The 26,496-nt window shown below is 41.8% G+C and overlaps 1 protein-coding gene across 4 annotated transcripts in view; it reads left to right on the top strand.

Annotated features, from left to right (window-relative positions):
- CACNA1E (calcium voltage-gated channel subunit alpha1 E) overlaps window positions 1-26,496 on the top strand; it is a 548,978-nt gene that overhangs the window by 307,588 nt on the left and 214,894 nt on the right. The window lies entirely within an intron of this gene.

Below are 26,496 nucleotides of genomic sequence, written 5' to 3'. Positions count from 1 at the left end.
TGGCAGCACGGGGAGCATAGGGTTCCTTGGCTCTCGCCAACACGCTATTCAGTTGTATCAGTGATCGCTGATACACTTGAACAGAAAGAGAGTAACCTGCTCATTGCAGTTCTCCTGAACTATCTGTCACTATCACTGCCGATTCAGGAGAGCTGCAGAAGGACAGGACATGGTGAGGGGGTCCAACATATAGCATATCGTGACCCCTATAGCTACGCTGCTGCTGGTCACCAGATGGAATTGTCTTCTGCTGGAGATTTGTGTCACTGTCTAGGTTCCCTATAGGAAGACAGCCATTGGTCATTGGCCATTCATCGTTCAGTCAACAGTTCTCTCCCCCCCCTCTCCATACACATGAACGTTCTTGTGTTCCCTATGGGGAGGGGTAGGTTGCAGACAGACAGACTTATATCAGAGAACAAAGGGGTGGATCTCTCTCACCCTGACCTCCACCACATCATGCCTTTGGTGGGAGACCCCTATACACATTCGGGACCTTTCAGTTAGTGGTAGTCCAAGTGCTTCTTATACAGTATATTCTTCTCAATGTAAAATATTATTAATAATAATACAAAAAATAATAATGTAAACTGTGTAAATCTATTAGTGTGTCTGGCTTTGCTGAATGTTATATTGTGTAAGGATTTGCCGGGACGGATGTGGATCCATCTCGGCTCTTTGCCTCTTAGCAATAGCAGACGTTGGATCTTAGATTTCGTTTTTCAATCATTAATGGCGCAGCCTCATCTAAGTGGGTTTTTGTAAGTGAAGAGAGACGCTTGTCATTTATCGTAGCCAACGTCTGAAGACAATGCATCAGAAAGCAACAATTACAGCGAGTGCTTTGTGCGTTGTTGATCCCGTTCATCGCTGGGCGCTCATCTGGATTCATCACAATCTTAGCATCGCCCCCCCCCCCATCATGTTGCATCTTTGCATTTTGACTGGAGGGCATTCTCGTTCTTGTTCATATTCTTGACGGCTGTAGAGCGTCCTTACAGTCAGGTGCTGAATTGAATTTAAACAGTCGGGTGTTGCCATGGTAACTATGTGTTGCATCTCGCTGCTATGGAGACCAAAGTTAAGAAACCTAAAAACTGCATGATCCTTCTTCTTTTTTTCCCCTCAGAAACTAGAACTTAGGAACATTTTATGGCTATGTTTAATATGCGGCAGTGTGCATTGTTACCTGTTACAGATATACAGATGTAGCAGAGCTGGATGTGTACATGTAGGGTTAACTGTCAGCACCAGGGCGTGGCTCTGGTGCTGACAGTTGCGTCAACCTGCATCAACCTGTGTCAAACTGCACTGTAGATTCACATCGCTGCAGGGTCAGGCATAGGCTGCAGCTACGTTAATTTACTGTGCAGCGGCAGAAAGGGTTTAAAGGGAATCTGTCACTAGGTTTATGTGACCTTAAATGAGCATAAACTAGTAATAGAAATGCTGGACAGATGGGTGTATTACTTACATCATTCTATACAGCCATTCTCCTAATATGCAGGAGAATAGGATTCTTGCCACACCCCTCCCCCCGCCCTCCAGCTACTGATTGACAGTTGACTGCCTATACACAGCATGGATAGATAACTGCCAATTAGCAGCTGGTGGGCGGAGTTTTCTGCTTCTCATGAATATTGAGGACTACTGGGCTCATGCACATAATGGAGAGGACTACTTGTTGTCCATGTTATTCAGGAGGATATCTCTGAATCAGCTGCACAGAACAATGTAAGTGATGCATCATTCTGTTCAGCTTCTCTGCCACTAGTTTATGCTACTCTCCGATAGGACAGCAAAAACCTGCAGACAGTCTCTTTCATGAGAAGTTCAGCTATTATACCGGTACTGTATCTTTATCATCACCGCTCATTTAGCCAACTGTTATGATTACAGATTAACAAAACTTCTATACATTAAGCAAATTTTTGCTAAATTTGTTAACGAAATTTGAAAAAATAAAAAGGTTTATTCCCCTGTCCTCGCTTCCCCGGTGTCCTCTTCCATGTATTCAGCTGTGTGCTCAGGAAATCACTGTCCACAGCGCTGTTGTTCTTAGTTAATTGGCTATGTGGGCTGTCACTCTCCATTCAGCCAAACACTGACTAACTGAGAACGGACTGCGCCGTAGACAGTGATTGGCTAAACAGACTGTTACTGTGTGTTTGAGAGTGACAGCCCGCTCAGCCAATCACTGGCCATGGTGCTGGCCCACAGTTAGTGACTGTCTGAGCATGCAGCTGAAAACACAGAAGAGGACACCAGGGAATCACGGACATGTATAGATTTGTTAGGTTCCATTTGCGAAGATCGCAAATTTTGCATTAAAAATCTAATTTTTAACTGATTTCCTCATCTCTAGTTACGATCTACAACTCCTCCCAGACATGTAAGTTTAAAGTGACTCTGTACCCACAATCTGACCCCCCAAACCGCTTGTACCTCTGGATAGCTGCTGTTAATCCAAGATCTGTCCTGGGGGTCCGTCTTTTTTTAGGCGATGCAGTTATTGTCCTAAAAAACAACTTTAAAACTTGCAGCCCTGTGTCAAATTGGCGTGCCTTGCAGCACCTCTCTGTAACTCCTCCCCATCCTCCTCATTATTAGGAACACCCCTGGGCAGCATTTCTCCTATTCATCACTCGCCTAAACACTGCATTGGTGCGTTAATGATCCAACATATGTGCTGTGTTCACACAGGTGATGAATAGGAAAAATCCTGCCTGGAGCATTCCTAATGATGAAGAGGGCAGGGAGGAGGGACAGAGGGGTGGTGCAAGCCTAATGCATACACACACTCTAGGCTACGCCAATTTGACACAGGACTGAAAGTTTAAAAGTTTAAAAGAACAAAAAAAGTGCAGATTCAATAAACTGCTTCAAAATAACGCAAGCACCTTAATAAATGTGGCTATGGGGGCCCTTACACTGAGAGAGAAGAAAGTCCATGTATTCTATCTTTGTCTACTTATCAACTAAATTTTAACAAATTAAAAAAAAAAAGATTGCAAAGGTATCACTAGCCTTTAATTTAGGATCCAAAGATTTAATACATATGGCCATTGACTTACATGGAAATGCGTGTTGTCAATGTACTTATAGTACTCACTCACCCCTAAGGCATAGGCAGAAGCCCTGGAGCCCCAGTACATAATTTATAAAACCTTACTCCAGATTATCTCATAACTCCTGTTAAAGATCAGCATGTCATTCTGTATAGGATCACACACAGGGATAGAGTTCTGCCTTCTGTCGTTACACTATTCTGCTATTAATGGCATGTAGAAAGGCATGTATACCTTAAAATGGTTATCCAGGATTGGAAAAAAAAAACCTAGCTGCTTCTAAAGCAGTACTACACCTGTCTTTGGGTTATGTAGGGCAGTGCAACTGCAGTGGAGCTGAGTTGCAATACTATTCATAAACTGAGGATAAGAGAGGCGCTGTTTCTTGAGAACAGTAGCCGCGTCTTTGTGGTTTTGCATAACTCCTTTAAGGCCGGGTTTACAAGCTGTATGACATCGTCCGTTCTGTGAAGTTCTGTCTATGAAGTTCATTCCGGCCGGTAAAGCAGTATTGGCCAGATGAACCTCATTTCTTTCTAATTAGAATGTGGGTGCATTCAGGTGTGCCCACATTCCAATTACCCATAGCAGACAATGTAAAGTGCATCCAGTGCTGCACTTTACATTGTCTGCACTGTCAGTTTTGTGCGATTGCTATTCAATGAATAGCGGTTGCACAAAACTGACATGTCAGTTTTCTGTGGGGCCGCATGGAATCCCGGCCAGAGTGTATACGCTCTGGACAGGAATTCACAGCAATTAAAGTGATCAGCAAATTCATTAAATAACGGCCGTGGTTGCAAACATGCAACAATGGCCGTTGTTTAATTAATTTATATGTTGTGTAACCTTGCTCCTATAATGATTGCTGCTGGACTCATGGACTATCATTACCGAATTCATCTTTCCATTGGCTGGTGTGAATGACATCTGTTACTTGAAGTGCCATTTATATGTTGCAATAGATCTTGTGACCCTCCCCGGTATATAGTAAATAACATGGTCCCAGTTCTATACATTATAATTTTTACTTTGCCCATTCACTGCTGTTTTGTTCTAAAGTTCCATTTGTAGTGTGTTTTAACTGCATTGCTTTTCCTAACACTTTGGCAAGGATTTACTGTATGTTTTAGGAACCCCAGGGGATAACTCATTGAATACAGATCCATTAGTGCCCTATTGTGTAATCCATTTGATGTGTAGTTGAATGTAATCTATTGCTCCCTGTAAGCAGCCATTTCAGTCTGGGGAGAAGATAGATGTGGTGTGCTTCAATGGGATCACAGAAAGCAATTTCCCCACAGTTACCTATCCTCAGACCCAGATATGCCTAGATGTTCCCTTACCTTGAGTATACAATAGGTTCAGTTTGATGTCTTGGATTGATATCTTAATGGAGTAGATAGATGGCGAGCCTAACTCCAGCTAAGCCCCTGTTCAGACCTGAGAATCTAAGTGCAGATTTTACTCCGATAAAAAATTCAAATCAGCTGGTGTAAGAAAGTTATACAGATTTGTAAATTACTTCCATTTAAAAATCTCAAGCCTCATATTACTTTTCAGCTGCTGCATGTCCTGCAGGAAGTGGTGTATTCTCTCCAGTCTGACACAGTGCTTTCTGCTGCCACTTCTGTCCATGTCAGGAACTGCCCAGAGCTGGAGAGATTTTCTGTTTCAATATATTTTATTGAATTTTTTTCCATAGAATTTTGCAAACAAAGCAAATTTTTGCAAACGAAAATACAACGTATATAACACGTTGTATAAATAAGGATAAGAAAAACAGAGGAAAGTAAACATAAACCATAAAATAACACGTGTACAGGCAGTATGTCTTTAAAGATATCCATAAAGGTAGGATAGTCTGCAAGTAATATAATTTGCTACTGCTCTGGACAGTTCCTATCATGGACAGAGGTGGCAGTAGAGAGCACTGCGTCAGACTGGAGAGAACACACCACTTCCTGCAGGACATACAGCAGCTGATAAGTACTGGTAGGCTTGAAATTTTTTAAGCAATTTATAAAGTTGATTCATGACTATTATTTTTCTCCGGAGGAGCCCTTTACGATGTGCAGTTGTAATTTGCCTACTTCACGTTTAGCGTCCTGTTGTGTTACAAGCTTGTAGTCCCTATACAATGAACGCGGCACACCCTACGCATTTTTCCATCTCTGTCTCACTGTCAGGAATATTTCTCCTCTGAATAAACAGTAACCGCTAATGTTGTAGCTTTCCTGTCACTGAAGCCAAGACGGAGGAAGTCTGACGGCATCGGGTTATTACCCTGCAGTCCTGGCTGGACGCTCTCCCTGATTTACCTCACTATATCTGGGATGTGACAGTAGTGTGATGTCAGCTTAGCAAATTGTCTGAGGACACATGCTGCATTACCAATTCCTCCGAGCCCGGCCACACAACAGCTTCTCGCCATTCCCTTCCTCTGATCTGAGTCTCATTCACATTGTAATAATCTCCATTCACTATTGACTTAAAGGTGCAGCTAATGTCAGTGGACACAGGGATAAGCTCACATATACGGAGATTTACATAGGAAGAGATTTATAGTAATGCTGAATAATATCCGGTAATGTTCAAAATGCTCAGAAGGGTTCTTAACCTTCTCGCAGGGACAGAGATTAAATGTAGGAGTCCGATTTGCCTCCTCCGGTGCAGCTTTAACTTAATGAATTTACTTTAATTAAAATGTTGTCATCTTAGGCAGGAGTAATATGGTACTCGAGAAACGAATACATTTCCTAACTATTGGTCGTGGAAATGCAAAAAAAGACTAAAATGTAGGTGAGAATATTCACTATATGGATGAAAGTAATGGGTCCCATCTCCTAAATGGAGGTGTTTCATTCGGTCCCATTGCCCTAGGTATATACAATTCAGCCCCTACCTATGCAGTCTGCCTATACAAACATTAAAGGGGTGCTCCAAAGGAACAAATATTTTCAAACTGGTGTCAGCAAGTCATACACATTTATATATTACTTTTATTTAAAAAAAAATCTCAAGCTTTTAAGTACTTATCAGCTGCTGTATGTAGTGGTGTGTTCTTTCCAGTCTGACACAATGCTCTCTGCTGCCACCTCTGTCCATGTCAGAAACTGTCCAGAGCAGGAGTAAATCTTCATAGAAACCATAGAAAACATCTCCTGCTCTGGACAGTTCCTGTTATGAACAGAGATGGCAGCAGAGAGCACCACTCTGCTACCACTTCCTGCAGGACATACAGCACCTGTTAAATACTGGATGACTTTATTTTTTTTAATAGAAGTAATTTACACCAATTGATTAAAAATCTATTTTTCCCTTCCAGAGTACCCCTTTAAAGGGGTTGTCCAGCAAAAATCTTTTTCTTTCAAATCAACTGGTGTCAGAAAGTTATATAGATTTGTAGTTTACCTAAAAATTCTCAAGTCTTCCCATACTTATAAGCTGCTGTATGTCCTGCAGGAAATGTTGTTTTATTTTCAGTCTGACACACTGCTCTCTGCTGACATCTCTGGCCGAGACAGGAACTCTGTCTCGGTTTTCTATGAATCCCCCATAGAAAACCTCTCCTGCTCTGGACATTTCCTGTCTCGACCAGAGGTGGCAGCAGAGAGCACTGTGTCAGACTGAAAATAAAACAACACTTCCTGCATGAAATACAGTAGCTAATAAGTATGGGAAGACTTGAGAATTTTTAATTGAAGTAAATTACAAATCTATATATCAATATAACTTTCTGACACCAGCAGATTTGAAAGAAAGTTTTTCACTGGACAACCCCTTTAACCCCTTGACACAACATGACATGAGTTTCCACATCATGACGTACCGGTATGTCATAATGTGCAGGGACTCTATAAAGCGAGCTCAGGAGTTGATCTCGCTTCATAAAGAGTGAGGACCGGCTACTATCACATGCTGTGCCATAGCCCATCCCCCAATAAAAGGTAAAATCACCCGCCTTTCCAAATTTAGGCTATATTCACACAACGTATGTTTTGCATAAATCACGGCCGTTGTTGCAATTTGCAAATTTATGCAAAACATACGTTGTATTTGCATGAATGGAATCCCAGCCGGCCGCACTCTCCATTGTGTGCAATGTGAATTGGACAGGTAAGTATTCACTTCTGTTATGTCCCCTGCAGTCCTAGCAGCCTCATTTATTTCCAGTTACTGCGGACAACCCCTCTAAGACCTTAAGTCCCATTCTGATGATCTAAAGTGACAGAATCATTGATCCATATGATGTTTTCAGTTTAGGTCATTAGACCCAAAGTCTGGTTGGAACTTGCAGCCATAATTGAATGCAGAAATGCGTTTTTTTTTTTTTTTAAATGGTGTTAATGTGAAGTTACACTCTGCGTGAAATGATTTCATATGTGTGATGTTCTATTTGCAATCCAGATAATAGAGATAATTTATTTTTCAAAAGAATTTCTCTCTCTCGATAATGATAATTTAAGATGAAACTATTGTCTGTATTATCATCAGTTAAAATGCTGTAATAGTGATTGGTGGTATGATGGATAAACGTGAATGTCAATGGAGAAGACTCTGCTTCCTTAAAGGAGAACTATCAGCAGGTTAGACGAATGTAACCTGCTGATATCTCCCAATAGTGCACGGGGCATTAAAGGAGAAGTACGGTGAAAATTTTCAAGTATTGTATTGCCCCTCAAAACTTATACAAATCACCAATATACACTTATTACCGGAGATGCTTATAAAGTGTTTTTTTCCCTGCACTTACTACTGCATCAAGGCTTCACTTCCTGGATAACATGGTGATGTCATGACCCGACTCCCAAAGCTGTGCAGGCTGTGGCTGCTGGAGAGGATGATGGCAGGGGGACACTGAGGGACACAGGGCACTGGAGGAACACTGGGCATCCCCCTGCCATCATCCTCTCCAGCAGTCACAGCCCGCACAGCTCTGGGAGTCGGGTCGTGACATCACCATGTTATCCAGGAAGTGACATCACCATGTTATCCAGGAAGTGACATCACCATGTTATCCAGGAAGTGACATCACCATTTTATCCAGGAAGGGAAGCCTTGATGCAGTAGTAAGTGCAGGGAAAAAAGCACTGTATAAGCATTTCCTGTAGTAAGAGTATATTGGTGATTTGTATAACTTTTGGGGGGCAATACAATACTTTAATAAAAATTTTCACCGGACTTCTCCTTAAGGATGAAGGTATGTCAGTACAGAGTGTTACAGCTCACTGCATCCATCAATCACATGACTACCTTCTCTGTGTGCGCTAAGAGGACCTGAGAAACTTCCTGTGTTTAGACTTTCTGGTAAAAAAAAAATAAAAATAGTCAGAAAACAGGAAGTGCCGTATTTTCCCTGATACCTTAAAAAAATAAAATAATGAATGTAAATTGCAAACTTGCTTTATATCACATCTACTGTTGATTTAGGTTTTGAAACAGGTACACTTTAAGTAAAGTCATCTTCTTATTAAGTGCTGGACTCTGCCCATTACTTTATCGCATGTGAACCTACACACATGTGCCTCTACCCTTTTCAAAGCCCTGTGCTTGTGTACTCGGGGGTGGGCATCACCAATCTTGGCCTGCTGACAACACCTAGCAACCCCAGGTCTTGGCAACGGTATACACCTTTTTGCCATTATGACACATATACCAGCAATGTAGTGCAGTTTTCTGATATGACCATAGCCTTTGGGGTGGTACATGAGGAAAAGCGATAAGTGAAGCAAATCTGGCGAATCAACATTCGCTGCGAATCACGTGGTCAATTCGCTTCATTCTGCGATGCAAATTCTTTACGATTTGTTAAGGAAATTTGTAAAAATACAAAATGGCAGCCGCACATGGAATCTGGAGCATCACTGGGCGGGACAAAGAGATTAACCATAATCCCTACCCCCCATCCAATCAGCTGTAGGCCCCTCTGTGATGTCAGCATCTCCCCCTCTATATAAGGCGGTTCAGTAGAGGAGGTGGCCAGTCGGCTGTGTGTGAAGTAGAGAGCAGGATGGCAGCAGGCAGTTACAGCAGAGCAGGGAGAGACTAAGGGCCCTATTCCACCGGACGATTATTGTTCAGATTATCGTTAAATCGTTCGAATCTAAATGATAATCGTTCGGTTGAAATGCAGTTAGCGATTAACGACCGAACGAGAAATCGTTGATCACTTTATAAGACCTGGACCTATTTTTATCGTTGCTCGTTCGCAAAACGTTCGCAAATCGTTCGCATTGAATAAGACATCGTTCGGTCGTTCGCAATAGATACGAATGCAATAGCGAATAAATAGCGAAGAAAAACGATCTCAATTACGATCATAAGTAACGATTATCGTTCCATGGAAATGAGTGAATGTTTTCAGGTCTTTCGCAATAGAGGTCGTTTGAGATCGTTAATCATTAACGATTATGCAAACGATAATCGTCCGGTGGAATAGGGCCCTAAGAAAGTGATATAGGGACAGAGAGGAGAGGAATAGCGGAAATTGGATGATTGACTGTCTGGTTAACATTTTTTTTTTGTAGCTACTATAATTTTGGCTGTTTTATTGAAATTCATCAAAATTCGATTTACAAATCTTAATGAGTTTGACCGAAAATTCACGAAGCTACCAAAACGAATTTCCAGCTGCTTGGTTCATCTCTAATGAAGAATCTAGCATGTATTCCTTAGTAAATGTGAGATGCATTGTAAATGCATAATACAGGAAGCCAGTTCTTAGTGCTGATTTATGAGCCTGGTGAAAGCAGTGGGAAGCGGTTTACTACAAGAGTCAATGTGGAAGTGAAGCATCGATGAAAGCAGACATGGCATTTAATATGCCGCTATTACCGGAGAGACCTCACACCGTGTTTGAGGAGATACAAGCAGCATTTGTCCACAGCATTCAATATCATGGATTTTGGTTGTACAAGGTGATGAAAAAGTTACTTTCTTTACAATCCATAATTCTGCTATTGCATTGTTATTTTATCAATGGTCTATCCATCTATTTTATATAGTTTTTATGCATTTTAGCCCAAATTGAGATTGAGTAATACATCATTTATACTGTGCTAAAACAGAAGAGCTTGTAAGGTAGAAATCACAAAGCTATACGGATATTAACAATTCAAACAAGGCACTTGTAATACAGACAGCAGGTAGGGCAGCTCTACAAGTTGGACTGGGTTCACACTACGTTTTTGCAATTCGTTTTTTTCATCCTTTTTTTTTTCTTGAGAAAAATGGATGAAAAAACGAATGCATTTGTGTGCATCTGTTTTTCCATCGACTTCCATAATTAAAAAAAATATATATTTTTTTTAACGTACACAAAAACATAGTTAACCTCATTTTTGTGTCCGTTAAAATAAAAGAATCCTGTTTGATCAGTTTTGAGACGTTTTTTGTTTTCTTTTTAATTATTATTATAATGGAAGTCAATGGAAAAATGAATGCCAACATTTCATCCGTTTTTGTGAAAAAATGCATTGCACAAACGTAGTGTGAATCCAGCCTGAGGGTGCGTGCACACTACGGAATTGCCGCGTACAACCCGCGGCGTATTCCGTTGCTCGTCCCCGCACGCGGTGGCGCGCATTTCCGCCCGTGCCATAGATACTATTCTATGCACGGGCGGATTACGCATTCTGCCAAAGGAATTGTCATGTCAATTCTTTCAAGGGAACGTGGAACCCGCCCGTGCACAAAAGAGTGTCAATGGCACGGGCGAAAATGCGCGCCGCCGCGTGCGGGGACGAGCAACGGAATACACCGCGGGTTATACGCGGCAATTCTGTTGTGTGCACACACCCTTACTGTCTCGGTTGTCCTATCCTTTCAGTGTTACTGTTATGTAGTAAACTTTTGACAGGTCACAGAGAGATCTGAAAGGTTCTGATTGGTTGGGGTCTCCCCATCCCAATTGAGGAGTTGGGCTGCAACAAGCTGGGGAGGGTAGCACTGAGCCAACTGCTTTTCCTGGCTTATTCCAGCGATTGGGTATAAACACCCATACCCCTCCTTTTGTCATGTCAAAAGTTTTATTAAATGACAGTGACACTTTACCATAGCATTAATCTATGGTCACATTTATAGGCATCTAAAGGGAGCTTGTTATGTTGAAAAAACTACTTTTCAGGAGCTTGGGAAAGCCTCTTTGTCTCTTTGTAGAGAATAGAAGCACTTTTTCTACATTTTGGAAGCTCAAATGGTTGTATGAAAGGTACCATGTGTCTCCTTGACCTAACAGCTATCTAACAATTGGCAGTTTGAAATGTGACCATTAGATTTAAAACAGTTTTTTTCTCCGGAGTAACCCTTTCATATACTCTTCTCTAATGCCTTAAAGGGGTTGCTAAAAAGAAGCTCAGGAAGACACAAAGCAAAAAAAAAGATATACTTGGCTTTCTTGCTCCCTTCACTGCCACTGTTTTACCAGAGCTGTTCTGGTTGCACAGCGCTTTCTGTGTTTGGGGTTAACATGTGCACCATCCGCTCAGCCAATCAGAGGATGAGGCTGGATGCCTCTTGTGTCTGCCGATTGGCCAAGTGGGTGTGATTCAGTGAAGTGCTATAGAGGCATGGCCTAGGGAATTCAGATCTCTGGAGTGTCTGGGCCACACCTCTTTGGCACTTTACTGCAGCAAAAATAAATAAAAAAAATTTAGATTGCCCTTATGGACAGCTAAATGAAAGGTAATATGCATGTTCTTTCCCCAAGAACTATGTAACATTGTCAGCAATTTGATACTCAACTTGCAGGTGACAGATTCCTTTTAAATATGAATATAAAGGGTTCATTCTGATAGTTATCCTTGTGGGTAATCCAGAGTGAGCATAATATTACTGAATGTACAGTAAGCTGCATGACATTTTCCTTTGTATAAGTTGAAATAGACTGAATGACGTTATTGTATTTGCATAGAAGTTAGGTAACTTGTGCAATAAATATAATCAGAACATAAAATATTTCTTTTCTTTCAGATGTTAATGTGGAAATCCTTAAAAGACAGTAAAGTTATATGTGGCTCAAAGTGCTTGAGTGCTTGTTACTCCAGTCAAGCTCGACTCGACTAATGAACCCCATTGAAATCAATGGGAGACTCAATAGGAGCCAGATTCCCCCATGCATGTCAGAGCAGAGGTTGCCTGGTTAACCTGTTACATTTTTTAGTTTAAATTTTTGTATATTTTGTGCCTTGAAGGGATATTTAAATAAAATATACAAAGAAATTGTGTGAAAAATGTAATAGGTGTGCCAAGACTCATCAGAACTCAGGCGGTATGCATAGAATCTGTGGTGGGACTTCTGCGGCTTCCTTTAAGGTGTGGGGTTGTTTGCCAGGCAGCTTAAAGGGAAGACCGTGGCAACAAATCCGGAATTCTGTACACTTTCCTGATATGCATCAGGAAAGTGTCCGGAATTCTGGCACCCTCATAGACTTCTATGGGGGCCTCTGTGCCATAATTCCGGATGAAAATAAAACAGGATCTATAAAATCCTGACCTATTTTTCAGAACGGACACGGAAAAATTCTGAATGTTCCCATAGGTCTGGTGGCACTGTGGAGGAAGGTCATTTTCTTGCCTTGGTCCTCATTATAATTTTTGGTAAATCTTCACTTTATGCACTATGCAGATAAGGCATTTTGGTGCATTGGAGGTGGCAGCACTGCAGGCACTGCCCCTACATTCATCAGGAGGGGCGGGCTGGTGGAGCGGATCAGTGCACCGAGGGCAGTAGCGGAGGCTAGGCTCCATCCACTAGCTAAGGTAAAACTGAAAATTGCAGATGAAGCCTGCAGAGTAGAAATCTGCCATATACCAGGTATATAATAGCCAGAAATCCTGCCACTCCTGATATAAACACACAACCGCCTCTCCTGAAAAGTTAGCTGAAACAACAGGTACTCTTTAAGTTACTTATTCCAGTAAACATAAGAATAGTATGTGCCGTTGTTTTCTTCTCAGCCCGCCAGCAGTCTATTGCTCCATGGGAAGAACATGAGCCATACTAATCTATAGTCTGCACTCTGTTAAGGACTCGGCGTGGTGGGGAGTTTGCATTGACGGCGCACTGCTGTTTGTAAAGGAACCAACTCTAATAAGTAAATTACTGATTATGACGTTTCCCATTATATACTAGCGCCGGGTCACCACAGGTAGATCTACATTTTCTCTGTTGTTTCTTCATTTTTTTTCATCCCGGCATTAAGACTTCAGAACGCAGAAGTAAATAAGGTCGTCGAACAAAACGATTTCCTCACATTTTGGAAATCTTGAAGGACTGAAAAAGCAAACTGTTTATTGTCAAGATGGAGTGTGAAGACATTGTTGGTTTCACTTATTAACAAATCTGCTGCTTATGAAGAAGGTGTTTATGTATATACTGGATCCGCAACGTTTCTTGTGTCATGTGGAAATGAGATGTATTTTAGGAACAGGGATATAAAGCTGCCAAGTGACTGGAGGATACAATGGTATATATTCCTCTGCTGTATATCGTGCGGTATATTAAAGATAGTTTATGGTACTGGGATTCAGACAGAGGACAGAGACAGAAAAAATATAGTATTTCAGCTGCAGAATGATATAAACATGATAGACAAAACTATTGGAATAAAAAAACACAAACATTTTCTTATACTCTGTTATTCTGAGGTAATATAGGAGACCTCTTCATTTCTTGGCTAGAATGGAAAGTGGAGGTGGAGGTGACAGCTCAGTGATGTTAATGGGGAATGCTTAAAGGACAACTCCGGTGCTAATAAAAAAAGAAAACTGAACAGAAGCTTCAGTTGGTGTCTTCATTTTTTCTTAACTTCCTGGTTTGGGCTTTCCCATGATGCAGTTTGTCTCCTGTGATGTCTAACTGACATCTTGCTCAGCCAATCAGAGCTGAGCAACCTGTGTCATCTGACAAAGGGAGGCTGACTTAACAGGGCTTAGACCCGCCTCTCTCTTGATGATGTCACTGTCACAAAATGGCTGCCACAGAAAAGCCTGGGGTCAACAGTCATTAGGTTTACTTCACTTCCTGGTGGGGGGTTGAGGGGGGAAAATATAGGGAAGGGGGCAGATAGGTTATTTAAGCATATTACAAACTTATATAACTTATATAACAATTACTGGGAAAAAGCTTTTCACCGGAGTTGTCCTTTAGGCCAATGTACCACTAGGTGCTGTACATCGCTTTGTTTTATTTTTACATGAATAGACCAGTGCCAGCACGGGGATGCCAGTGGATCGGTCCTTTTTGATTGAACCGCCGTCTTGTTCTCGCACACGACGCCAGTCTATTCACAAACACTGGCCCGACACGAAAAACTGGAGGCGGGCCCGCCAGCCCCCGGTGTGATGAGACCCCTTCCCCTCTGTGACGCAGTCTATTTAAATCAATGGAGGCGCATCAGAGAGGAGGGGGTTTAGTCACAGTGGGGGCTAGTAGACCCGCCTCCAGTGCTTCATGCCCAGCTGGTGCGCAGAATAGACTGGCCCTGTACACGGGAACTGGGCAGCAGTTAAAAAAAAGGACTGTGTCACCAGCATCCCGCGTCGGTCTATTAATGTAATAACCTTAAAGGGAACCAATCAGCCCGTTTGAGCTGATATGGTTCCCTTGAGCATTGTATAAAGCACCTGGAGCGGTCCCGGCACGTACCGGCCGCGGCCGCAGCAGATGCTTTATAAGGGAGAAAATTACTTTTACTCCCTGGCTCGTGACTAGATACGAGCGGGGAAGTAGTCATGGTGGGCGGCTCCCCGCTCCTAACTAGTCACTGCGCTCTGCCTATCAGCGCGCTCGGTGGGATGATTGACAGGCAGAGAGGCCAGTAACGGACCTCTCTGCCTGTCAATCATCCCCTCTGAGCCCGCTAACAGGCAGAGCGCAGTGACTAGATACGAGCGGGGAGCCGCCCATCATGACTACTTCCCCGCTCGTATCTAGTCACGAGCCGGGGAATAAAAGTCATTTTCTCCCTTATAAAGCATCTGCTGCGGCCGCGGCCGGTACGATGGTCGATATGATCTATGGGAGATTAGGTGATAAGTGTCCAGGAGACATTAGAGTAACATTTTGCGGATCAGGACCAATTCCAAAATCAACAAGATACAGGCAAAACGTATACAGTCATAAGAAAAAGAAAGTGCATCCTTGTTGTGTCACATTCATTCCTCTGCGGATCCTGTGTCAGTGCATCCCTATGAGAATACATACCCCAGCAAGCCGGAGCAGAAAGGAGGTGATGTATGCTTCGGCCGCCGGGGCGTTGACTTACATACACGGAGCGGGACTTTTAGAAGTTTGGTTTGGCAGGGTTTGCCAAACTCATAAGAAATATTTGGGTTCGTACAAACCTTAAATGGGTACTCCGACAACTATTTCTTCTTTCAAGTCAACTGGTTTCAAAAAGTTATATAGATTTGTAATTTACTTTTTTTTTTTTTTTTTTTTTAAATCTCCAGTCTTCCGGTACATATCAACTGCTGTATGCCCTGCAGGAAGTTGTGTATTCTTTCCTGTCTGACACAGTGCTCTATACTGCCACCTCTGTCCATGTCAGTAACTGTCCAGAGCAGCATCGAATCCCCATAGAAAACCTGTTCTGCTCTGGACACTCCTTGGCATGGACAGAGCACTGTGTCAGACTGGAAAGAATACACTTCTGCAGAACATACAGCAGCTGATAAGTACTGGAAGACTTGATATTTTAAAATAGAAGTAAATTACAAGTCTATAAGACTTTCTGACCCCAGTTTATCTGAAAAGAAAAAAACAAGTACACCTTTAAACGAACATTACTAACACAGCTAAATGAGTACAGGTGTTTATCTCTTTTTGTGCAGTTCAGCAAGTTTGCTTGTCAGTACTTACCTGTCCGCACTACCCCTATTTCCCCTATGCAGCAGTCTCCACTTCCTCACTGAGATGAAAAAGACAGCCAATCACTGACCATGGCACTGTCCATTTCAGTCAATCAGTGACTGACTGAGCAGGCTGTCACTTTTGTCATGGAGAGCCAAGTGAAAGTGAAATTTTGCAGACCCCAGCTTGAGTGCTTTTGCTCATTTGCCTTAGCAGATGTCATGTGAGAGGTTTTTAAAAGGGAAAGTTAAAGGGGGTATTGCAGTCAAACATAGCTGTTGATATGTTGCTGACCTTGATGATTCTAACAATTCCTTCCATATCTATTATTATCTATTTAGTCTCCTTCCCCCAGTTCTGAGCTGCTGCTTTCTGCTGAAGACACAAAAATCTGTGTGTGAGATTTTCTCTATGTTTCCTCCTCCTCCTTCTCCCCCTCCCTTCTGAGACAGCTGATTTGCTTTATCTGGTTAATCACATTTAGTTGATTAGCAACTTGACCTCAGAATGATCATCCCAGCATTACAAAGAAGCTACAATGTTGTAAAAACAGCCAGTCAGGGACTTGTTTACATCAACCATCTTAGAAGGGAGGGGGGAGGATGGGGAGACAGAGAGAAAAGCTCACACACAGATTTTTGTGTTTTCAGCAGAAAGCAGCAGCTCAGAACTGGGAGAAGGAGACTGAATAGATAATAACAAGTATAGAAGGAATTGTTAGTCTCACCATGGGCAGCAACGTATGAAAAGTTATGTTTGAGTAGAATAACCCTTTAACATTTAATTGGCAAAATTTATTTTATATGCCTGCGTTCAGTTTTCTGTGTGATATGAAGCAATATGTAGAATACTCATTCAAGGGAAGGCAGGAGGGTCAAACTCTAAAGAAGCCAAGTAGAACTAATACTATTGTACTGCAGGACCTTAATGTTTACATAGACTTCTATTAGGGCCATTGTCCTATATTAGTCATGTCACCCATTGTTTACTTTTACCATACCCTCATATACAGTAAGTATAATACTAAAAAGCTATTTGTTACCATGCCTCTATAGATTTGCTTTGAAGAGGCTATACTGCATTTTTAATGATGTTTTTAGCTCATGTTGTCACTGACAGATGACTGACACCTGGACCAGGCGGAAATCTACACGGCTTAGTGACTCAATACACACCTGTTGCATTATCCAATAAAACAGCGGTGCCCCCTATTCTCGCTCCTGTAAATATACACAGAACTGAAATTATTCATGTCAACCTGAGTGTCAACATCAGTTAAGATGAAAACACAACCAGTCCTCTGTGGAGATAGCGGAACAGCTGTAAGTCCCATCATCCCTCCTTGTAATTTAGAAGCTGCGTGTAAGAAAGCAGAAAGAGATATATATATATATTACTGCCCACATGAGATAGGTATTGGAGACGTTATTCATAATAGCTTTTAATGTAGTGAAAGAAATAAACTGAACTTTTAGCCATTTTCAACTGGCATCAGAAAATTATACAGATTTCCAAATTATTTCTTTTTAAAATAAAATCAAGTCTTCTAGTATTTATCAGCTGCTGTATGTTCTGCAGGAAGTGGTGTATTCTTTCCGGTGTGACACAGTGCTCTCTGCTGCCACCTCTGTCCATGACAGGAACTGTCCAGAGCAGGAGAGGTTTTCTATGGGGATTTGCTACTGCTCTGGACAGAGTTGGCAGATAAGAGCACCTAGTCAAAATAGAAAAGATGCAGAGTACCCCTTTAAATTAATAGATTTGCAAAGAAATATATTTATGAATGCAAAATGAGACTGGTTGGTGTGTCGCTGCCCCTTGTTATTTCATTATTGAATTGTATATTGCCCCTAACTGGTGTAATCTTAGCTTACGAGTTCATTTGTCGGGTAACTGTACATGAACACAATTAGAGATGAGTGAAGCTGATTTGTTTTGTACGACGCAAAATTGATCTGCGCTCATCTCACTCAGGCTGCCGACTCTGTGCAGAGGGAGGATGCTGTCGGGGACCGCCTGGAAAATGCCTGGAAAAAATGGCTGAATCCATTTTCTCCAGGCATTTACCAGAATGGCCCATGGCAGTATCCTCCCTCTGCACAGAGCCGGCAGCCTGAGTGAGATGAGCGCAGATCAATTTTGCGTCGTACAAAACAAATCAGCTTCACTCATCTCTAAACACAATGCAGGTGTAAGATCTTGGAAAGACTAAGGGCTCTATTACACCAATGGAGAATGGCTTCCCGAGTGATCGCCAGATCGTCCGGGCAGCCCATAGAGGATAGTGGCTGTCTGCTGCCTCTGCTCCTATTCCATGGAGCGCCGGCAGCAAATAGCTGCTATCACAGTTGTTTGTCTTTCAACATGTTGAAAGACAAACAATAGCAACGATCAGCCAATATCGCTCATGTCGGCTTATCATTGCCTTCTATTACACGGGCCGATTATTAATCGTTCCGTGTAATAGGGCCTTAAGGGTCCTTTTACACCAGGCAATGGACTGCAGATTATGATTGCTGATCTCTGTGATTGCTGAGCCTCAATCAGTTGTGCGTCTGGACCACACATGAATAATCTGGACTGGATTGTACATACAGCCGATTAATTGTATTACTCTTTGCCCCATATCCTGCTCGCACAATGATGTGCAGTAGAGTAACGAATCCTCGTTACGTGATTCCATCATTTTTCCATGCTCAACTCGAATAACGATCCCCATTTTACTAGGTGTGGTGTGGGGAATCCGGAGCTGCCGTCCTTCTTTTGAAATGTGTCCGGTTCCCACATATGGCGCTGTTCTATTGCCGGGCACTGGCCAAGGGTGAAGCACTGAAGCGGGTCGGCCGGCCCCCCAGTGGGAGGAAACCCCGTCCCTCTATGACGCAACTCCATTAGAATCTAGATTCCAATGGAGCCACGTCACAGAGGGGCGGGGGTTACCTCCCACTGGGCGCAGGACGACCCCTTTCACCCTTGGCCAGTGCCCGGGAATAGAACGGCGTCGTGTGCAGGAACCGGCCACATTTCAAAAGAAGGACTGCAACTCCGGCTTCCCTGCCATGGCACCATTCCATTCATGTGCACAACTTAAAGCAAATGTACTCATGGTACATTTGCTTTAAAGAAGACCATATACTGTATTTCATATAGTTGTCGGCCAGATGCTCGTTGGCCCAACAGTTACCTAATATATTGTTGCTCACGTTTTCTTTTTTAGTATTGGGAGCCAAGAAAACTATCTATAGGTTTTTCCAAAGTAATTATAGTCCCTATTTCTCCACTTTAGGCTGTCATGGATTTATGTACAGTCTTTCCCTGTATTCATTGGAGAAAATAATCACACTTGGAGTTTTCCAATAACTAGTGCAGTGTATTAACCTGAGCACGTAATAAAGGCTGGGAATGCTGGATCTTTCCTCACCAGCCGGGAACACAGACGGTGCAGTCACCAGAGGCTATTGTATGCTATTCTCTTAATGCTATCAATCTGTTCTAATAGGTATATATATTTACTGTATATCATAGGTGATAAATAATACCTGTGATCAAGCCCCCAGCCACAAAGAATAGCTGAGCAAGAAAAAAATGCAATTTATATAAAATATTTGTGACATTTATAATTTCACAGGACATAGAAATATTTAGTGTCTAGCATTTTGCAGTATTTTATGTCTCTGATATGACACACTGTACCTATAGCTTTTTAAAAGACAAAGGTATCTGGTAGCAGGTATCCCATAGGAATTACCCTAATTCACCCAATGAATTTGTAATGTACCTGTTGGAAAACTTTCTATTAAAGGGGATATCCTACAATAATAACTCATCACCTATCTATAGTATTCAGGATTAGCTATCAGTGTTGGGACAACTGCTGGGACCCCCACTGATCCTGAGAACATAAGTGAAATGTCCGCTGGAATGAACAGAGATTACCATGCAAGCACAGTTAGTGCCCCATTCATTGTCTATGGGGATTCTGAACATTGCTGAGTTTAGTACTGAGAACAGAGAATGAATGGAGCGTAGTGTTTGCAGTATTTTTCATTTATTCATTTTTCATTTATTCTCCAAAATTTCAGGATTGGTGGGGTTCTAGCGGTTGGACCCACACAATTAGCTAGTAAAAAATAAACATAGATCTGTGGGGGTCCGCAATGTTTAGAAGCCACCTAAAGCATGAATGAAGCATTGGCTGTGCATGCACGCTGCCAATTTATTTTTTTCCCCCTCTTGCAACCCCACCCCCCACCCCCACACACACACACCTTTCATACCTTTCGATCTGCTGCTTATCCCCAAGCATGTGTGTCATAGGGATAACTCTTTATGACGAGAAGGCCCCTTTAATGTGGTTTAGTAATTGATATATGGAGGTTTATTAAATATCCGATCATCTACTTCTGGCCTCCTCCTGCACCTGATTTATCATGTTTTATGTCTGAAAAGAGGTGTAAATGATGGCAACAAATTTACACCAGTTCCGGAGCAGTTTGTAGATGTAGAGTTCTGCATTGGCGCAGGTCCTGCAGGCTTTACTTAGAGCACCTCTTATTAAATTCTTTAGGGTGAATGGGGACACGACTTTATTTACCTTGGTCTTGATAAATGTTCACCATAGTAATTCACATTTTGCAGAATCAATGGAGAACAGGAGCTGTACTAATGTTACTGTCCAAAAACTGGCACACAGGACTTTTCTCCACATTAAAGGGACGTGGCCGCAATGAAAGAAGGCATGACCTAAGATGTGCCACTGTGCGGAAAAAAATTCTGGTACACTTTAAAGTGTCACTGACGTTGTAACTATATAATATAAACTATGTAATATAAAGCAAGTTTGCAATATACATTCATTATTTTGTTGTTATCATGCTGTAAAACAAAGCTGAACTTATCAGAATTCCAGATGTAGTCTCCTGAAGGCAGCTATACAACAGCTATACTTACTGTATCCAGGTCCATTCTCCTGAAGGCAGCTATACAACAACTATACTTACTGTATCCAGGTCTAGTCTCCTGAAGGCAGCTATACAACAGCTATACTTACTGTATCCAGGTCTAGTCTCCTGAAGGCAGCTATATAACAGCTATACTTACTGTATCCAGGTCTAGTCTCCTGAAGGCAGCTATACAACAGCTATACTTACTGTATCCAGGTCCATTCTCCTGAAGGCAGCTATACAACAGCTATACTTACTGTATCCAGGTCCATTCTCCTGAAGGCAGCTATACAACAACTATACTTACTGTATCCAGGTCTAGTCTCCTGAAGGCTGCTATATAACAGCTATACTTACTGTATCCAGGTCCAGTCTCCTGAAGGCAGCTATACAACAGCTATACTTACTGTATTCAGGTCCAGTCTCCTGAAGGCAGCTATACAACAGCTATACTTACTGTATCCAGGTCTAGTCTCCTGAAGGCAGCTATACAACAGCTATACATACTGTATCCAGGTCCAGTCTCCTGAAGTAAGCTATACAACAGCTATACTTACTGTATCCAGTTCCAGTCCAGTTTGTGACTGGTGCTGGTTAAAAAAACAGACTAAACCCAGCAATTCCGTCCAGTACAGAGAGTCACGGCTCAATGTGTCCATCAATCACATAACTACCTTCTCTCTGTGACCGCTCAGATGGCCTGGGATACACAGGACTTCCTGTTTTCTGACTGTTTCTTGTTTTTAAGAAAACAGGAAGTCAGTAAACAGGAAGTGCCGTGTTTTCCATGATAACTAAGAAAAAAATTAATAAATGTAAATTGCAAACTTGTTTTATATTACATCTACTGTTGATTTAGATTTTGAAAAGTTATAATGACAGTGATACTTTAAGCAAACTAATAATTGTTCTAAAACTAGACTGAGTGAAAAATTTGCTTATTCCTACTACCAGTTTCTATGGTGCCATCTCAAGGGGGAATATACTGAAAGTAACTCCTGCCCTTGCTTTATACAAAATAAACCTACAGTATTTGTAATGTCAGCGACCATAAGGGTCTCTATACAAAGACAAAAAAAAACATTCTCTTATAATTGCACACTTCAACCTTAGTAGGGGTGACAGGGCCAGATGCCTCACCTTAGTATGGTTAAAGTCTGTATTGATTTGGAGGACAATGAATCCTAATGTAGTAGCTGCCGATTCAGACTCACTGAAAGAGAGAAAAAAAATCTTTCTTGCACTTTGGATGACAATTGGATTAGTTTCCTGGAACATTTATTATGAGGGATAGATAGAGTTTCATTTTCTTACATTAAAGGTTTCTGTCTTACTGTACACTCAGATACTGTAGCTCCTCTTGCCAGCAGTCTTGGTAAGACATGAGACTGAAGAGTAAGTAAACACTTTTGGATAATGCCTCTGTTATACCCAGCTTAAAGGGGTATTCCACTCAAACATAACTTTGATGTGTAGCTGCTCATAGTGAGACTAACAATTCCTTCCATACTTGTTATTATCTATTCAGTCACCTTCCCCCAGTTCTCAGCTGCAGCTTTCTGCTAAAAACACAAAAATCTGTGTGTGAGCTTTTCTCTCTGCCCCCCCCCCCCCCCTTCTGAGACAGCTAATGTAAACAAGTCCCTGACTGGCTTTATCTGCAACATTGCAGCTTCTTTGTATTGCTGGGAGGATTAATCACAGTGAGTTTATTAGCAACGTGACCTCAGAATAAACACCCCCTCCCCCCAGCGTTACAAAGAAGCTACAATGTTGCAGATAAATCTAGTCAGGGACTTGTTTACATCAGCCACACAGATTTTTGTGTCATCAGCAGAAAGCAGCAGCTTACAACTGTGGGAAAAAGACTTAATAGATAATAACAAGTATTGAATGAACTGCTAGTCTCACCATGGGCAGCATCATATCTAAAGTTATGTTTGTGTAGAATAGCCCTTTAAGGATTGCACAAGGGTTGTAAGGGCAATATATATAGAACAGTTTCTCTTGTTTAATAAATTAGACTCTGTGGTTACTCAGCAATACACCTACACCTGCCCTACCTATAACTCAAAGTTGCGTGTCAGTATACCCCGGGATGTGCATACCACTCCTGTCCACCATGACAAGTACCTAGTTGGTACACCCTGTGAGACAGTGACAGGGATTGTGGTTGGGAATCGCTATATCTCCCCGAGGTACCTGTCATATGTGAACACTAGGTTCCAGAAAGTCCATACCTCATCCAGGGAAAGCTGGGTGAGATATGGAGGAATCCAGGAAAGTTAAAACCCATAGCAAACTACTTGCTATGGGAATGTTTTTAGTTGCTGTAAAAGGGCCTGGATTTTTATGAAATGACAGGCAGGTTGGTAGTGGGGCCTGTCATTCCCTTTCTGGCCAGTCCAGGTTTTTCTATCTGGCCAAGTCAGCACAGGTGCTGGAGGCCACTGATCACAGGTCTCATAAGAGGAGGCACAGAGTGTATAGAGCTGTGGCTGTGCATGGAGGTCTCTCCTGGCTGTGGAAAGGGTTAGGGCTGCTAAAGCTTCTGCTGGGACTTTGAGCCACACTGGTATTGTACCAACTGATGTTGTTTTATGTTGGGTGACTGGTAGCAAGTCACCTGTATAGCCAGGATTTGCTGTGTTAGTTAGAGCTCAGACGAGCAGGATTTATTTTACTTTGTGCCTGTATGTAAGGCTGAATTTCTTTTGGTTTCAATAAACAAACATGGGCATCTCTGTTTTATAAAAGTTTGTGTCACTGCCAATCCTGCTGTCTGCCTTGCTGTCTGCCCATCATCCTCTCCAGCAGCCACAGCCCGCACAGCTCCGGGAGTTGGGTCGTGACATCCCCATTTTATCCAGGGCAATACATTACTTTAATAAAAATTTTTGCCGGACTTCTCCTTTAAGGTTTTTCTTTAAGGGGATATCTGGGTTCACAATTTTTTTTTATAAATTATTGTGAAAAAATAAGTTGTACTCAGCTACCCCCACAGCTCCTATACCAGTGCCATCCAGTCCTCTCTGCTCTTTAACACTTATTCTTGCTTCCCAGATGGAACATCTCAGCTGGACTACCCTGCTCGGCCACTAACAGGCTGTTTCAGTGTTTCCCCCTCTGGCAGTGATGGCTAAGCAGACAGGTCCCACTGAGACGTCTTGTCCTAATAGTAGGAACAAACAGTGGGAACAGTGAGTGGGAACGGAAGCTGAGGGGGGTAGAGTATCACTTATATTCTTAACGTGCATCTAGCCGTATATAAAATTTTGTGAACTCAGACAACCCCTTTAACCTATGCAAACAATTTCTAATAAAATAAAATAAATCAGTATTAAATTTTTTAAGTAATTTTCATTTAAATTATCCTACTACATTGTGTGTACAGTGCCTGTGTATACCTTTGTGTCCCCATGGTTACAGACTACAAACAAATCCTGTGTAGTCTGCTGTTAAACTCCCTTTCATCTTTCCCCTTATCATTCAAGGAATACATTAATCATACCTTTTTTGTATTTTTTTTTTTTTTACCAACGTGATTTTCTATACATTGAATGGTCTTCCATAGGTACTATATTACAACTCTTTATAAAACAGTGGCGTAGACGTACACTCACCTGCCACTTTATTAGGTACACCTGTCCAACTGCACGTTACCACTTAATTTCTAATCAGCCAATCACATGGCGGCAACTCAGTGCATTTAGGCATGTAGACATGGTCAAGACAATCTCCTGCAGTTCAAACCGAGCATCAGTATGGGGAAGAAAGGTGATTTGAGGGCCTTTGAACGTGGCATGGTTGTTGGTGTCAGAAGGGCTGGTCTGAGTATTTCAGAAACTGCTGATCTACTGGGATTTTCACACACAACCATCTCTAGGGTTTACAGAGAATGGTCCGAAAAAGAAAAAACATCCAGTGAGCGGCAGTTCTGTGGGCGGAAATGCCTTGTTGATGCCAGAGGTCAGAGGAGAATGGGCAGACTGGTTCGAGCTGATAGAAAGGCAACAGTGACTCAAATAGCCAACCGTTACAACCAAGGTAGGCAGAAGAGCATCTCTGAACGCACAGTATGTCCAACTTTGAGGCAGATGGGCTACAGCAGCAGAAGACCACCCGTTACTAGCATGGTGTACCTAATAAAGTGGCCGGTGAGTGTATATTGGAGCATTTCTCCTCATTTTTTTTGTGCAAAGTACCCTGGAGATGTACCAAGTGCTGCAGGGCTCAATAACATTGGACTGTGTCTTCATTACAAGCTGTGAAGTAAAGGCTATGAGCTTATGTACATATTTATTAAACAGATAAACAGTAGTCAATGTGTGGGGCCACAGGTCACTGTGCGCTCCCTTTAAGCCCAACTCACTTTTTAAACTTAAAGAAAGTTTCAAATGAGGCACATCTTCTTATATCTATCAATCTACACTTGTGCAATGTATTCAGCTGTACTAGTGTTTTCTTTGACTTTCTGTGATAAAAGAACATATGCATCACTACCTCCAGCTCATCTCTAAAGATCTTATTGTACCATCAGACTCTATTAAAAGTGTTTCATCAATCTATATAAATTAGCATAGAACACAGTGCAACTCAATTACAAGCACTTCTTCTGCCAATTCAGTTCAGATTCTCCTGTAAGTGGCCAATTCTGTACAGTTACATTATTGGATTGCGTCTGTGTGCTCTTCCTACTTTGTCCCTAATAAATCAACCTATTTTTTTAATTCAAAAGGTTACATCTGAAAACAACAAATGGAACTGGTAAAAAAAAGTTTTTTAGGAAAAAAGTTAAAAAAACAATCAGATTCAATTTATACAATCAAAATTAAACTATTAGTGAAACTAATCAAGTGCCATTGATAGCAGAGACATAGCTAGAGCTGGGGTGGGATGGGGGGGGGGGGGGGTGTATCTCCCTCGCTGGGGTCGGCCAGCAAGTCGATTTTCCTTATACAATGTATTAATATACTGGGGCACAAAACGTATAACATCACCTAAAACATTCAATAATTGTTTTTAGAATAATTTGTTCAGTATGTACTTGAGAAATAGCACTAGGCTTAGTAGTTGCTATATTTTCTCCTATAAATTGCAAACACAGAAAACTGCATAGAGGACCTTATGAAGCTCTACTGACCAATTGAAGCCACGAATCCTACACTAGTGTTAAATGTAACAATAATAATATACGTAATAGAACTTTAACTTGCTTCTCTGTGCATCTCTGTCTCTCAGTGCAGTCAGCTTCTCCTCCCTTTCTCATCTCTGTAGACTTCTATGGGCAGAATTTAAACTGATCCCTCAGTGAGATGATTATCCAACTTGTCTGTTAACAGGGACTTATTAGGTTTTCAGAGTAGCAGATGAGTTTATCAGACAAAACTTGCGGAAAGGTTAGTGACTGGAGATGAGTAAACCTCAAGCATGTTTAGGTTTGTCCAAGCCTAAACATTCTGAATTTGATTATCGGTGGCTGAAAAAGTCGGATGCAGCCCAAAGGCTTCCTGGAAAACAGCCATAGGCCATAGGCTGTATCCATGTTTTCCAGGACTCCCTAGAGCTGCATCCAACTTCTTCAGCCATTTATATTTAGCTATTATAATCTCTATTAGTGACTATTAAA

Source organism: Dendropsophus ebraccatus, chromosome 8, assembly GCF_027789765.1.
Source record: "Dendropsophus ebraccatus isolate aDenEbr1 chromosome 8, aDenEbr1.pat, whole genome shotgun sequence".
Classification (NCBI taxonomy): Eukaryota; Metazoa; Chordata; class Amphibia; order Anura; family Hylidae; genus Dendropsophus; species Dendropsophus ebraccatus.
The sequence above is the reverse complement of the archived record's forward strand: the minus strand, read 5'-3'. Positions and strand labels throughout refer to the sequence as shown.